Source organism: Trachypithecus francoisi, unplaced genomic scaffold (assembly GCF_009764315.1).
Source record: "Trachypithecus francoisi isolate TF-2019V2 unplaced genomic scaffold, Tfra_2.0 Lachesis_group5, whole genome shotgun sequence".
Classification (NCBI taxonomy): Eukaryota; Metazoa; Chordata; class Mammalia; order Primates; family Cercopithecidae; genus Trachypithecus; species Trachypithecus francoisi.
Window position 1 is genome coordinate 31,490,364 of NW_022681470.1, and position 16,712 is coordinate 31,507,075.

Below are 16,712 nucleotides of genomic sequence, written 5' to 3' on the forward strand. Positions count from 1 at the left end.
TCCCAGCTACTTGGAAGGCTGAGGCATGAGAATCACTTGAACCCAGGAGGCAGAGGTTGCAGTGAGCCAAGATCGCACCATTGTATTCCAGCCTAGGCAACAGAGTGAGACTCCATCTCAAAAAAAAAAAAAAAAAAAAAAAAGTTCTGAAGTATATCTTTGATGTTTTTGGCTTTTCAGCCCTTTCCAGTATAGTTTTTCCTTACCATTCCATTGAAGCTTTTTTGATATCTTACTTGATCCTTCAACAGTTGTCAAAAAGCATAATGACAGACATAACGCTTCCTTTTTTTTCTCCTTCTTTTTTTATGTTTCAGAAACATCTTCCCTCGGCTTCTCTCCTTTCTTTTATCTCCCCCTCTGCTACTTCTCTCTTTTTTTTCACTCATTTCCTTTTTTTCCCTAGCCATTAACTTGGAGTTCTACATATCTCCAGCCTCTAGGAATTCACTTCTTGTTTCTCCTTTGTTGATCCTGTTCATTCCCCTGGTTTCGTCTATAAATGTTTACTCTCATTTATTTTTATTTTTTTAATCCCTCACTCTGCTCCCACTCTTTCCTCTTCTGAGTCTCCAGTGTCCACTTTCTACTTTATATGCTTTTGCGTACCCATAACTTAGCTCTCACTTCTAAGTGAGAACATGCGATATTTGATTTTCCATTCCTGAGTTAATTCACTTAGCATAATGGCCTCCTCTTTCAAGTTGCTACAAAAGACATTATTTCGTTCTTTTTTAAGGCTGAGTAGTATTCCATGGTGTATATATTAATATATCACATGTTCTCATCTACTCCTCAGTTGATGGGTACTTAGGTTGATGTTTACTCTCATTTATATTTAATCCAAACCTACATATTTGGCTGTGAACTGAACATGTCGACTTGGGTGTTTCACAGGCACATCAAAAGTGAAAACTGAAATAATGTGCCCTCCCAAATGTAATTTTCCTCTAGTATCCTCCACTTCAGTAAGGACTCCACCCAGCTGCTCAAACCAGAAACCTAGAAGTTATCCTTAACTCTCTTCTTAATACCCCATATCCGTTCAATCACCAAGTCCTGTGGATTCTACTTCTTGAAAATTTTTAGAATCTTCCCACTTTCCTCCTGTTCTTACTTTGGTAGGTTTGAGGCCACCAAATTTTCCAGGAAAATGATGGCCTCCTGGATTATTGCAGGACCTCCTGTAGTAACAAAAATTGGATACCTATGAAGTGCCAGGCACTGTTCTAGGCATTGGAGATAAAAGTAGTAACCAGGAAAGACCCTGCTTTCATGGAACTTGCACTCCAATGAAAGAAAGATAGTAATTAAACAAATAAATGAATATATATGTTAGTTCTTTCTTGCATTGCTATAAAGAAACATTTGAGGATGGTAATTTATTAAAAAAAAAAAAGAAGAAGAAGTTTGAGCCAGGCACATTGGCTCACGCCTGTAATCCCAGCACTTTGGGAGGCCAAGGTGGGCGGACTGCTGGAGGTCAGGAGTTCGAGACCAGCCTGGCCAACATGGTGAAACCTGTCTCTACTAAAAAAACTAGCCAGGCATGGTGGTGTGCACCTGTAGTCCCAGCTACTCAGGAGGCTGAGGCGGGAGAATCGCTTGAACCTGGGAGGCGGAGGTTGTGGTGAGCTGAAATTGCACCACTGTGCTCCAGCCTGGGCAACAGAGTGAGACTCTGTCTCCAAAAAAAAAAAAGAAAGAAAGATAAGAAAAGTAGTTTTATTTTGGCCTACAGTTTAACAGGCTATACACAAAACAGTACTGGTATCTGCTTCTGGTGAGGGCCTCAGGAAGCTTACAATCATGGCAGAAAGCAAGGGGAGCTATATATCACATGACAAGAGGAGAAGCAAGAGACAGAACGGGGAGGTCCCAGACTCTTTTACAACAGCCAGATCTCATGTGAACCCACTCAGTGAGAACTAGCTCATCAGAAAGGGGATGGCAATAAGCCATTCATGAGGGATCTACCCCTGTGACCCAAATGCCTCCCACTAGGCCCTACCTCCAATATTGGGGATTACACTTCAACATGAGATTTGGAGGGGACAAACATCCAAACCATATCAATATGATTAGTTTAGATCATGCTGAGGTTTATGAAAGAGGTAAGTTTGAGAAGATGGTGGCTTGAATTTGAGTGTTAGCAGTGGAACTGACAGAAGTGGGTGACCGCACTTTCCCCATATACTCTTGACCGTTGTTCAGTCCATTGCCACACTGCCAGTAGAGTAGTCTTTTTAAAGCAGATTTTTTTTTTTTTTTTACTTTGAATTTCAGGGGTACTTGTGTAGGTTTGTTATATAGATAAATTGTGTGTCATGGGGGTTTGGTATACAGATTATTTATTCACTCCGGTGATAAGCATAGTACCCAATAGGTAGTTTTTGGATCCTTACCCTCCTCCACCCTCAAGTAGGCCCCATGTCTATTGTTCCCTTCTTTGTGTCCATGTGTACTCAATGTTTAGCTCCCACTTATAAGTGAGAGCATGTGGTATTTGGTTTTCTGTTCTGTGTGTGTTTGCTTAGGATGATGGCTCCAGCTGCATCCATGCTGCTGCAAAGGACATGATCTCATTCTCCTTATGGATGCATAGTATTCTATGGTGTTTATGTACCACATTTTATTTAACCAGTGTACTGTTGATGGGCATCTAGGTTGATTCCATGTCTTTGCTGTTGTGAACAGTGCTGCGATGAAGATACATGTGCATGTGTCTTTATGGTAGAACAATTTATATTCCTTTGGACATACACACAGTAATGGGATTGCTGGGTCAAATGGTAGTTCTGTTTTAAGTTCTTTAGAAATTGCCAAATTGCTTTCCATGGTGACTGAACTAATTTATATTCTCACCAACAGTGTATAAGCATTCTCTTTACTCTGCAACCTCACCCAGGGTCTGTTGTTTTTCGATTTTTTAATACTATTAAAGCAGATTTTAGTTATTATTCAACAATATTTACTAAACACCTATTTAGAGACAGATGCTGTTCTATGTACTTGAATAGATCAGTGAACTAGAGTAACAAAGCTACTTGTCTCTGTGGAAATTATGTTCTAGCAAGAGACAGTTGATAATTGTATTAGTTCGTTTTCACACTGCTTATAAAGACATACACAAGATTGGGCAATTTACAAAAGAAAGAGGTTTAATGGACGTACAGTTCCACGTGGCTGGGCTAGGCCTCACAATTATGAAGGAAGGCAAGGAGGAGCAAGTCACATCCAACATGGATGGCAGCAGACAAAGAGAGAGGGCTTGTGTAGGGAAACTCCCGTTTGTATTTATTTATTTATTTTAACTTAAAAGTAAACTTTAATGTCGAAAATGCAAACCTGAGGAGGGCAGAAAGATCACACACAAGGCTGCCACTTCATACTTGTATGGTTGCACAGCAGCCAGGCAAAGGCGCTCCTCACTTCCCAGACAGTGCGGGGGCCAGGGAGAAGCGCTCCTCACTTCCCAGATGGTGGGGCGGCCAGGCAGGGGCGCTCCTCACTTCCCAGACAGTGCGGGGGCCAGGGAGAGGCGCTCCTCACTTCCCAGATGGTGGGGCGGCCAGGCAGGGGCGCTCCTCATTTCCCAGACACTGCGGGCGCCAGGGAGAGGCGCTCCTCACTTCCCAGTTGGTGGGGCGGCCAGGCAGGGGTGCTCCTCACTTCCCAGAACTTCCCAGTTGGTGGGGCGGCCAGGCAGAGGCGCTCCTCACTTCCCAGACTGTTGGGTGGCCAGACAGAGGCAATCCTCACTTCCCAGACGGTGCGGGGGCTGGGCAGAGGCGCTCCTCACTTCCCAGATGGTGGAAACTCCCGTTTTAAAAACCATCAGATCTCATGAGACTTATTCACTACCAGGAGAACAGCATGGGAAAGACCCGCCCCCAGGATTTAATTACCTTCCACCGAGTTCCTCCCACGATACATGGGAATTGTGGGAGTTAGAATTCAAGATGAGGTTTGGGTGGGGACACAGCCAAACCATATCAACAATAAACATAATAAATATATGAATGCAGTATATTAGAAGTTCTAGTGTTATGGGGAAAAGGAAAAGTACTGCAGGGTAGGGGAAGTTATGGGTAGGCTGCAATGTTAAATAGGGTAGTCAGGATAGGCCCCAACTAGAGGGTGAGATTTGGACAAAGACTGAAGGTAGTGAGGAGATGCTCTGTGCTGGGAGTGTTGACTGAGTGTTGAGGGACAGAAGGAAGCCAACGAGACTACAACAAGGGAGTGAGGGAAGGGCGGTAGGAGATGAGGTCAGAGAAGTAACTTCTTTCTTGCTTAAAGTCCTTCAAAGGCCTCCATTGCTCTTAGGATAAAGTTCACAATTTTGACACAGTCCACATAGTTTTTATGATCTGGCACAACCTACCTCTCCATCCTCAACTGCCCCTTCCTTCTCTCTTATTTGCACTCTCTCAATCAAGACATAATGTACTTCTTTCAGGTCTTCCCAATAGAACAATCTGTCTTTCACTTAAGAGCCATCACATGTACTGGTTTCCTCTGCCAGGAATGCTCTTTTTCCCTCTCTTCAATAAGCTAATTTCCATTTAGCTTCACTACATTAGGGACTTTCTGTGCTTTCTGCAAACTTAGGTTAGACAGTGAAAACACAGGCTCTAGAACATCTATTTGGCAGTCCTTTGCACACCTGGGACTGATACCTGATTAAATGGTTGGTTGGTTGTGTTCCTCCTTGTAGTTAATCTCTATATGGGGTCTGCCCACTAGTTTGCCTTTGTATTGGAGTTGCTGGCACATAGTAGGCACTTAATAAATATTTATTGACTAACTGACTTAGAGTCAACTTGAGAAAGCATAGGTTTTCTTTTCCCTCAATTCCTCCTATGTGTATATGAATAAGAATTCTGCCAGGTAGCAGCTTTTTTCAACCTAGGTCTCCTTTGCTTTTTTTTTTTTTTTTTTTTTTTAAGATAGATTGCAGCTGTGTTGCTCAGGCTGAAGTGCAGTGACTCTATCTCGGCTCACTGGAACCTCCACCTCCCAGGTTTAAGCGACTCTTGTGCCTCAGCCTCCGGAATAGCTGGGACTACAGGCATACGCTGCCACACCTGGCTAATTTTTGTATTTTTAGTAGAGGCAAGCTTTCACCATGTTGGCCAAGCCGGTCTCAAACTCCTGGCCTAAAGTGGTCTACCTGCCTTGGCCTGCCAAAGTACTAGGATTACAGGCATGAGCCACCGTGCCTGGCCTCCTTTGCTTTTCAAAGCTTTGAAATTAATTGCTCTTGTCCCCAGTATTTAGCTTCTCTCATTTTCATTATTGAGATATAATTTGTGTGTCATAAAATGCCCTTTAAAAAGGTACAATTAGTGGTTTCTCAGACTGTCACAAACTTGTGCACCCATCACCTTTATCTAATTCTAGAACATTCTTATCACTCCATGAGCATAGTAGCCACTTCTCATTTCCCCATCCTGTCACCACCTGATAACTTCTAATCTGTTTTCTATCTCTGTGGATTTACTTCTTCTGAACATTTCATATAAATGAGATCATATAAGTGGTCTTTTGTGACTGGCTTTTTTTCCTTAGCATAATGTTTTCAAGGTTTATCCGTGTCGTAGCATGTATCAGTTCTTTTTTTTTTTTTGAGACGGAGTCTGGCTGTGTCGCCCAGGCTGGAGTGCAGTGGCGGTATCAGTTCTTAATTCCTTTTTATTGTTGGATAATATTCCATTATTCAGATGTACCACATTTTATTTATCCATTAATCAGTTAATAAACATTTCAGTTGTTTCCATTTTGACTGTTAACCGCTGTGAACATTTGTATACAAGGTTTTGTGAATATATGCTTTCAGTTCTCTTGGGTATATGCCTAGGAACAGAATTCCCGGATCATATGGTAATTCTGTGTTTAGCTTTTTGAGGAGCTGCCAGACTCTTTTCCAAAGTAGCTGCACCATTACATCCCCCGAGGCAACGTGTAAGTATGTTGTAAGGCCTAAAATTAAAGCCCAATATTATGTGCTGCCTCAACATCTGGCAGAAACCAGGAAGGTCTCCAATCACCTAAGTGCAAGGTCTCCTCCTTATTGTGCTCCTGTGGATAAGGTTTCCTAGTCAAACAACCCTCCTTAACCAAAGGATGAGACACTGTTCTTTTCTTTGATTTTTTTTAGGGCTGAGATCTCACTCTGTTGCCCAGGTTGGAGTGCAGTGGCATAATCATAGCTCATTGTAACCTCCAATTCCTGGACTCAATCCTCCTGCCTCAGCCTCTAAAGCAGCTGAGACTAGAGGCATTAGCCACTATACCCAGTGGCACTGTTCTTTCTTATCCCTGAGTAGCAAGCTTCAGTTCCTTGCTAGCCTGTGTCATTACTGAAGCAAGCCAATTACATCCTCCCAGGGGAGCTGGGGGCACTGCACTCTCTTGATACCATAAAGGCTGCCTCCCACACCCCTGACTGTTCACTGTGTTTTAATCCAGGCCTTACATGATGTTTTCCTCCCTTGGGGATGTGAATACATGTTACTAATAAACTCCTGTCAATCTTATCTGTCTATATCAGGTGTGTTTGACCATGTTTGCAACCGTAGGGCAGGAATTCCTCCCGTATTAGCAGGGTGAATAGGAGACAATCGAAACAATGAGGGTTCTGATTCTTCCACATCCTTGCTAACACTTGTTATTGTCTACCTTATTTTTTTATTATAACCACCTTAGTGAGCATGAAGTGACATCTTGTTGTGTTTTGATTTGCATTCTCCTGATGTTGAACATCTTTTCAAGTCTACAGCCATACCACCCCAAATGCACGCAACCTCATCTGAACATATTTTCATGTGCTTATTGGCCATTTGTATATCTTTTTTGGAGAAATGGCTGTTCAGATACTTTGCCCACTTTCTAATTGGGTTTACTGCACTTTTATTGTTGAGTTTTAACAGATATATATATATTTTGAGTCAGGGTCTCTTTCTGTTGCCCAGGCTGTAATGCAGTGGCATAATCATGGCTCACTGCAGTTTCAGACTCCTGAGCTCAAAGGATCCTCCCACGTCAGGCTCCCAGGTAGCTGTGACTATGTATGTGCCACCACATCCAGCAAATTTTTTTTTTTTTTTTTAGAGACAGGATCTTACTAAGTTGCCCAGGCTGAGTTGTAACAGTTCTTTATATGTGCTGGGTATTGCCTCCCATTCTGTGGACTGCCTTTTCATTTTCTAGATAATGTCCTTTGAAATACAAACATTTTTAATTTTAATGAAGTCCAATTTATTTTTTCTTTTGTTGTTTGTGCATTTGGTGTCATATCTAAGGTCATGAAAATTTCTTCTTTAAGGGTTTTATAATTGTAGCTTTTACATTTAGGTCTTTGATGCATTTTGAGTTAATTTTTGTATATGATGTAAGGCAGGGCATTATGGCTGAATTGTGTTTCCCCCCACCCCCAAAATTCATATGTTGAAGTCATAACCCCTAGTTACTCAGACTGTAACAGTATTTGGAAATAGGGTCTTTAAAGAGGTAATTAAGTTAAAATGAGCTCATTAGGGTGGGCCCTAGTCCAATATAACTGATATCCTTAAGAGGAGATTGGAACGCAGGCATGTATGGAGAGAAGACCATGTGAAGTCACAGGGAGAAGACGGCCATCTGCAAGCCAAAGTGTGAGTAGCCTCAGAAGAAACAAACCCTGCTGACACCTTGATCTTGGACTTCTAGCCTCCAGAACTGTGAGAAAATAAATCATTGTTGTTAAGCAACCCAGTCTGTGATTCCTTTTTATGGCGACTGTAGCATACCAATACACTAGGGGTACACCTTCATCCTTTAGCACATGGCTGTCTACTTGTCCCCATACCATTTGTTGAAAAGACTCTTCTTTCTCCTTTGGATGGTCTTGGCATCCTTGTCAAAAATCAGTTGACCATAGACACAGTTTTATTTCTGGACTCTCTGTTCCCTTATCTGCGTGTCTGTTCTTACACCAGTGCCACAGTCTTGATTACTGTAGCTTTGTAATAAGTTTTGAGATAAGGAAGTGTGCGTTCTTCAGCTTTGTTCTTCCCTTTCAAGATTGTTTTGGCTCTTCCAGGTCCCTTGCATTTTCATATGAATTTTAGGATCAGTTTGTCAGTTTCTGTAAAAAAGGCAATAGGATTTTAATAGGGATTGCTTTGAATCTATCCATTGAGGAGTAATGCCATCTGAATGTAAACCAAAAATAAAATCCTAAGCCCCCTGACCATCCTCTTACCTCAGCCCCTTGAGAAGGGCATCTCAGAGGTAACCTGAAAAATCAAATTCAGCCCATGATGGGGGAAGGTGGGAGTCAGACATGCCCCATTATGCCATCTTCCTTTTTGGAATTACCAATAGGAAAGACTTGTCAAGTCTGTTAAACATTTACAATCCATTCTCTCCAACCCTGCTATCTGGAGGCTTCACCTGCATGATAAAACCATGGTATCCACAACCCGTTATCTTAACCCAGACATTCCTAAGTCTTTAGAAAACAACTTAACTCTTTTAACCAAGTCCCAATAAGAAAATCTTTGAATCTACGTGTGACTTGGAAGCCCTCACTTTCGGTTGTTTCACCTTTCTGGACCGAACCAGTGTACATCTTCCATGTATTTGATTGATGTCTCATGTCTTCCTAAAATGTATAAAACTAAGCTGTTCTCCGACCACCTTGGGCACATGTTTTCATAATCTGAGGTCTGTGTCGTGAGCCATTGGTCATTTCTATTTGGCTCAGAATAAACCTTTTCAAATATTTTACAGAGCTTGACTCTTCATCAACATTAAAAATATTGAGATTTTTGATCCATGAACATGAGGTGTTTTCACATTTATTTAGGTCTTATTTAATTTCTTTTGATGATACTTTATGGTTTTTAGCATACAAAAGTCTTAAAGCACTTTTTAAAATTTAATTCTGACTTTTATTCTGCTTGATGCTATTGTGAATTGAATTGTTTGTTAATTTCATTTTCACTGCGTCATTACTGGTATCCAAAAATACAACTGACTTTTTTTGAGACAGAGTCTCACTCTGTCACCCAGACTGGAGTGCAGTGGCGCAATCTCAGCTCACTGCAAGCTCCGCCTCCTAGGTTAAATACAACTGACTTTTCTATATTGATCTTATAACCTGCAACCTTGCTGAACTCATTTTCAGCTTTAATATTCATGCATGTGTATTGTGTGTTTCCCAAGATTTTTGAAATACAAGATGTCATTGTATTAGTGCATTTTCATGCGGCTGATAAAGACATACCTGAGACTGGGCAATTTACGGAAGAAAGGGATTTATTGGACTTACAGTTCCACGTGGCTGGGGAGGCCTCACAATCATGACTGAAGGTGAAAGGCACGTCTCACGCGACTGTGGCAAGAGAGAGAATGAGGGCAAAGTGAGTCAAGTTTCCCCTTACCAAACCATCAGATTTCATGAGACTTACTCACTACCCTGAGAACAGTTTGGGGGAAACCACCCCCATGATGGATTATCTCCCACCGGCTCCCTCCCACAACACGTGGGAATTATGCGAGTACAATTCAAGATGAGATTTGGGTGGGGACACAAAGCCAAATTGTATCAGTCATCTTGTAGAGATATTTTTACTTCTTCCTTTCTGATTTGGATGCCTTTTCTTTCTTTTTCTTGCCTAATTCCTCAGACTAAAACCTGCAGTACTGTTAGAATAGGTAACTAGGCAGACATGAACAGGACAGGAGAGGGCCCTCCTCCCCTGGAATGTCAGGTCACCATCAGGTAATGGTCAGGCAGTTGTTAAACTACCTAAGATAATAGTTGGTTCTAGCTTCTGCCAGGGAAAGGCTGTCTCCCAATAGATAGAAAACACCTGAAGCTGGTGATCAGCAGCTTCTTAATAAGATCTCAGGATTTGGGTGAGTAGGCTCAAGCATGCCCACTAGGGGGCAAAATGGTGGAGTTTCACTGGTATATGACCCTCCTCTGGGAACACTTGACTGGTAAGGGAAAAAATATCTCAAATGAGCATGCGCACAACTTCGGTAAACACACTGTACACGTGGCCCCGCCCAAGGGCTGGCAGGCCACTGTGCATGTGGACAGCCCACCCCAAGGGAAGAATCTGGGGAGAAGAAACACAAACCCTGGAATTATGCCAATGTATAAAACCCTAAGTCAGGGGTCAGACAGTACACTTGGATCTCTCAAGTTGCCCGCGTGGCTCTCTTCCAAGAATACTTTACTTCCTTTCATTCCTGCTCTGAAAGTTTTTAATCAATTCTCACTCCTACTCAGAAACTTGCCTTGATCTCTCATTCTGCCTTATGCCCTCTTGGACAAATTCTTCTTATCGAGGAGGCAAGAATCAAGTTGCTGCAGACCTGTAAAGATTCACTGCTAACAGTAAGTTGAATGGAAGTGGCAAGAACAAGTGTCTTGTTCCTGATCTCTTTTACTGTCTTTCAGAAAAAATTTGTTTTCCTTAGAACTTCATTTCTGGATTACTGCTATCACCATTATCACTGTAACCACCTGACAGGTGCTTCCTGCCCACTGCACAAACAAAATCAATTCATGGAGCATTGCAGTAAAGAAAGATTAATTGATATGAAGACAGCCACAGTATGCAGGTGATGAAGTTATTACTCAAATCAATCTCATTGAGGGTTAGGGATTTTCCAAAGGTAGTTTGGAAGAAGGGGTGGAGGTGGCTAGACAATGGATACTTGCTGCTGATTGGTTGGAGGTGCAATCATAGGCGTGTGGAAAACGGTCATCTTGTGTGCTGAGTTACTTCTGGGTGGAGCCACAGGAGCAGTTGGTGGGTCTAGGTGGAGCCATTGGTGTCATGCAAAAAACCTGAAAAGATATCCCAAAAGGCCAATCTTAGGTTCTATAATAGTGATGTTATCTACAGGAGTAATTGGGGAAGTTGCCTATCTTGTGACCTCCAGAATAATGGCTGACAGTCATGTCCACACCATAGCAGAATTCAAGCTCCTCTCTCTCTCTAGCCTGATGGTCTCTCATTAGCTTTACAACGTTGGTTGAGTTTTGGGGAAAGGCTTTTATCATTTAAACTATAAACAAAATGTTTCCCAAAGTTAGCTTGGCTTAATGAATGGCAGCTTGAAGGCTAAAGGTGAGAGGGGAGTTTGCTAGATCATATCTTCCGCACTGCCATAATTTTCTCACTGTTATAATTTTTGCAAAGGCGATTTCATCACCACCACCTCCTTATCTACTTGCTTAATTTTGAAATTTTTCTATCAGATATTATTCATTTGTCTCTGCCTATTTCACTTACTTTAGTATTCAGCTATTAGAAAGAAAGGATCTCTACATAAAAAACAAGAAATATATTTATATTACAGTACTAATTTGTTTATCTTTTTTCCATGTTGCTTGTCTGGTACTACAGTTGATCTTAGCCGAGGGGCTTAGAAGTAATGTTTGTGTGGCTCTGATTTGTATTTCAAGTAGAATCTAAATGCTTAACTGTAACCAAACTTACAGTTAAACTTTCTTGATCTGAACTTTCCTCATGTCAGTAGCTTGCTACTACAGGCCTGGTTTCCATGTCTCAGAATCTATCTGGAATTTCCTAGGATAAATAGCCTTTCATATTCATCATTTTGGCCCCTGTCAAAAGCCTTCCAGCTTACTGTCACTGGGCTGGAAGCTCTCTCCTAAGCCACACTCCGTGTGTCCCATCCTGCTCTGCTTATTAGTTAAGTGTCCCTTCCACAGCTAAAATAACCTCCCGCTATTTCCTTTTAGTACCTTTAATAACCTTCTCATTTCATAATCTTTCACTTGCTCTCCAGCAACTCATCTGCCATTTCCTACTCAAAACTCTCCTAGGACCCATGAAATGCATTATATATTAACATTCATTTATTTTATTCATTTAGCAATGACTTTTGAGGACCAGTTATGAGCCAGGCAGTATGTTTCATGATAGGGAGATACAGGAAGAAATATAGTCCCTTTCCTTGAGTTGTTTAAAGTAGTATCTGGCTGGGCACAGTGGCTCACTCCTATAATCCCAGCGCTTTGGGAGGCTGAGGTGGGCCGATCACTTGAGGCCAGGAGTTCGAGACCAGCCTGGCCAACACAACAAAACCCCACACAACAATACCCCATCTCTACTAAAAAGTCAAAAATTAGCTGGATGTGGTGGCCTGCGCCTGTGATCCCAGCTACTGCAGAGGCTGAGGCAGGAGAATTGCTTGAACTTGGGAGGTGGAGGCTGTAGTAAACTGAGATGGCACCACTGTACTCCAGCCTGGGCAACAGAGTGAGACTGTCTCAAAAAAAAAAAAAAAAAAAAAAGGTACTATCTGGCAGTCCTTGTAATACATAATAGCAAATAAGACATCTTCCTCTTACTTCTTAATCCAAAAAAAATCTGCCCACCAGTCTACAAAAAGAGAGTGTCCCAACTTATTTTAGTTACGTCATAGTAAGTCCCTAGAGCAGTAGAACTGAAAGTGATTCTTAACCATTGGTATACTTAATAATCATCTAAATCCCAAGGAGTTTGTTTAAAATTAAAATTCCTAAATGCCTCATTCTCCCCGACTCCAACCACCACCCCCATATTCTAAAGCTGACAGTTGCAGAACAAAAAGAGTAGGAATATTCATGTACTGGTTAGAGCAGGAATTGTCAGCCTTAACTATATATTAGAATTATTTGTGTATTATAATCAGTTTTTTAATTTTTCTGATTCCTGAGTTGTACTCCAGACTAATTTCTTTTGAATATGTAGGTGGGACTGAAGTATTATTTTTATTGTTATTACTCATTTTTTATTTTTATTTTTGAGATGGAGTCTTCCTCCGTCACCCAGGCTGGAGTGCAGTGGCGTGATCTCAGCTCAACTGCAACCTCCACCTCCCAGGTTCAAGCAATTCTCCTGCCTCAGCCTCCCAAGTAGCTGAAATTACAGGCGCACACCACCACACTCGGCTAATTATTTTGTAATTTTAGTAGAGACAGGGTTTTACCATGTTGGCCAGTTTGGTCTCAAACTTCTGACCTCAACTGATCCAGCTGCCTTGGCCTCCCCAAAGTGCTGGGATTACAGGTGTCAGCCACCGCACCGGGCCATTATTTTTAAAATCCCCAGGTAATCCCAACGTACAACTCAACATCTAGTATATTATGATCAAACATTCATAATTAAATTAAAATAAAATTTTAATTCCCCCTTCCCTTTCTGCTGGCATTGGAAAAAAGGATCAATTCATGCTCAAGAGGCTCAACCTGCTACTCTCCCTACAGGGCCTTATTGGAATGCCATGTAGGGTTAAAGGAAGAGAACTGAAAAGCAAAAGACCTTGAAACTGGAAAATGGATTTCAGTTCTGCCTAGTCTTTGATGTACCAATTTGGGTTAAAAGTTCTTGTTTCTGTGTTTGAAGATAGTGACTTAAGGAAGAACTGAAGTTGGGAATGTAGTTTCTGTAGTTAATATTTGTGTTACAAAAATAGAAGTCTAAACACCTGAAAAGAAATGAAACAACTCATAAACTTTTTTTTTTTTTTGCATTTGCAATGATTTTTGTATATTCCATTAGTTTTGTAATGTTCATGAAGTAATGCCTATTGTCCTGTTGGTGGCAGTAAAACACCACTCCTGGATATGGAAATGGACTATAATGATGCAGCACTTTGAATTCTGTGACATTGACATTCCTTTATTTCAGTTTCCTCTACCAACATTTTTTGTTACTTGAATATTTAATTTGTTTGTTTTTAACTTTCTCTGGTACATCTTCAGGTTGATGATAGGTTAGATTCAAGATGCTATCTAGTAAATGCTAAAACAAACCAACAAACACAAATACTGGGCTTCTAATTAAGATACTCAAGGAATTTTAAAGTTTTAAAGTTTCAGAAATAATACATTTTATGAAATAGGGATCTGTATCAGGAAAATATCACAGTACTATGCATGTATTATATAATACCTTATATTTGTTGAAGCAATTTCTCATTACTTATTTCTCATGAAACAATCCAGAATATCAGGAAGGGAAGACAGTTGAATAAATCACACCATTTCCAAGTAGTCAGTGATTAAATTGAACTTAATGTACCCTAAGAAATAGGAGCTCACTTGACAGAGAACAAACAGAACGATAAAATCCAGTTTCCTCCTTGTTCTATTTTTGTGAGCAAAATAAGTACTCATTCAAGCTTCCATCCCTTTTACTTAAAAATCTCTCTCCGTCTTCATCCTCCTCTGCTTTGCTCTTAATCTTTGATGAAGGTCTATTCTGCCCCCATTCCAAGGCTAATTTCCTCACTATGTCCTTGATCCCATCCTTCCTGCCTCTCTTTGGAGAAGCCTGTGATGGGTTTGTTAGTTCACTTATTCAACAGATATTCACTATTGACAGTCCCTGGGTTAGGTGTCAGGGGATACAGAGATGACATTCTGTGTCCTGAAGTTGTCACGTCTAATAGAGGAGGCACACAGACAGTTAGAGTTCAGTGTAATTGATCCTGGGGTTTAAAGGGGAACTTTGGGAGCCTAAAGGCAGGATGCCAGATTCATTCTGGGAAAACTAGGAAATATTTTCCAAAGGTGGCATCTAATCTGAGAATAGGGCATGAGAATGAACAGCATGTAGAAGAGGAATGAGGAAGAATGGCTGAGGCAAGTCTTTTGCCATGGCACATTTGAGGGGGATGCGCAGGATACAATTCTGAGGGGCTTTAATTACATTTCTGCCATCAATTTACTGTGGGATTTTAATCAAATCATCTAACCTTTTAACACTTAATTTCCTAACTTATAAAATAAAGAGACAGGGAAACATGCTCTAAATTTGTCATGCCAGCTGTGTCAATCTATGCTATAGGTGTGTGTATATGTGTGTATGTCTTTCATTTCAGTCCTTTAATGAATAGATAAAAATCTTTGTATAATTTGCATGTTTGTTGTTTAAGTGCTTGGCTAAATTTCTTGTTGTCTCTTTCACACACACAAAAAAGTGTTTACAGAACAATATAATAAAATTAGGAGCAAAGGAATATTTTATTTGTTATACTTCAAGATGAATACCACCAAAATGTTTTCATTTCAACTAAAAATCTCTTTATAACCATGCTTGAATATAAACAACTCATTTGTTCTGCATGAGTGAAATGTTAGTTTGTGTATTTGTGTGTGTGTAGGGGTATGTGTCTAGCACTCACACCTCTGCACTGTGATCATTCTATCAGGTATTTCCAGATATCTAAGCAATGTGTTGGATCTATGTAAAAAAAATTTGACAGCTACCATCAATAACAATATAATTGTGTAGCATTTAAACAGTTTGTAATGAGCTCTCAAATCATTTTTTAAATGTTTAATAAGTAAAATTAATAGTAATACACCTATCATTTATTGAGCACTTAAAATGTATCTGATGCTGTGCTAAGCACTTTAAAACTAATCTTCACGGCAGGGCATGTTGGCTCACGCCTGTAATCTTAGCACTTTGAAAGGCCGAGGCAGGTGGATCACGAGGTCAGGAGTTCAAGACCAGCCTGGCCAAGATGGTGAAACCCCATCTCTACTAAAAATACAAAAAATTAGCCGGGCATGGTGGTGGGTGCCTGTAATCCCAGCTATTCGGGAGGCTGAGGCAGAGAATTGCTTGAAGCCGGGAGGCGGAGGTTGCAGTGAGCTGAGATCACGCCACTGCATTACAGCCTGGGCGACAGTGAGACTCTGATTCAAAACACAACAACAACAAAAAACCAACTAATCTTCACTACCTTTACTTTTGTTTATTGTAGTATAATATACATAACATAAAATGTACAATTTTGGCCAGGCACAGTGGCTCATCCCAGCATTTTGGGAGGTCGAGGTGGGCAGGTCACCTGAGATCAGGAGTTTGAGATCACCCTGGCCAACATGGAGAAACCTCATTTCTACTAAAAATACAAAATTAGCCGGGTGTCGTGGCACGCACCTCTGATCCCAGCTGCTCAGGAGGCTGAGATGGGAGAATTGCTTGAACCCAGGAGGTGGAGGTTGTGGTGAGCCGAGATCACACCACTGCACTCCAGCCTGGGCAACAGAGCGAGACTCCATCTCAAAAAAAAAAAAAAAGTACAATTTTAACCATTCCTAAGTACACAATTCAGTGACATTAGGTAAATTGACATTATTGTGCAACTATCACTACCATCCATCTCCAGATCTTTTTTTCATCTTGCAAAACTGAAACTCTGCACCTGTTAAACAGTAACTCCCCATTCCTTTCTCCCCTTAGCCCCTGGCAGTCACCATTCTGCTTTCTGTCTCTATGAATTTGACTACTCTAGGTACCTCATGTAAGTGGAATTATATCGTATTTGTCTTATCTCTGGCATATTTCACTTAGCATAACGTATGACCCTTAATTTTTTTTACAGACATTAATCAAAAGAAATCCTAATTTTAAGAATAATTCTATTACTGTTAATACTGTATTACTGTTTTATCAGTGATTCAATTACTATTAATACTGTATTGACTGTTGGTATGAATCAATATGCTCATTTTACAGATTAGGAAACTAAGACTTATAAAAAGTTAAAAAATTTGGTTCAAGTCATTCAGTCAGGCAAATGACATACCACAATCACAACTGAGCCTATCTTACTACAGAGGCAGTGTTCTTAATTTCTAAGCTGTGGGTGTGTGTGTGTGTGTGTGTGTGTGTGTGTGT

The 16,712-nt window shown here is 40.8% G+C and overlaps 1 protein-coding gene and 1 pseudogene across 1 annotated transcript in view; one reads left to right on the plus strand and one right to left on the minus strand.

Moving 5' to 3' along the window:
- Positions 1-16,712, plus strand: part of RABGAP1L (RAB GTPase activating protein 1 like) — a 799,508-nt gene that overhangs the window by 557,904 nt on the left and 224,892 nt on the right.
- LOC117075969 overlaps positions 1-16,712 on the minus strand; it is a 32,464-nt pseudogene that overhangs the window by 1,230 nt on the left and 14,522 nt on the right.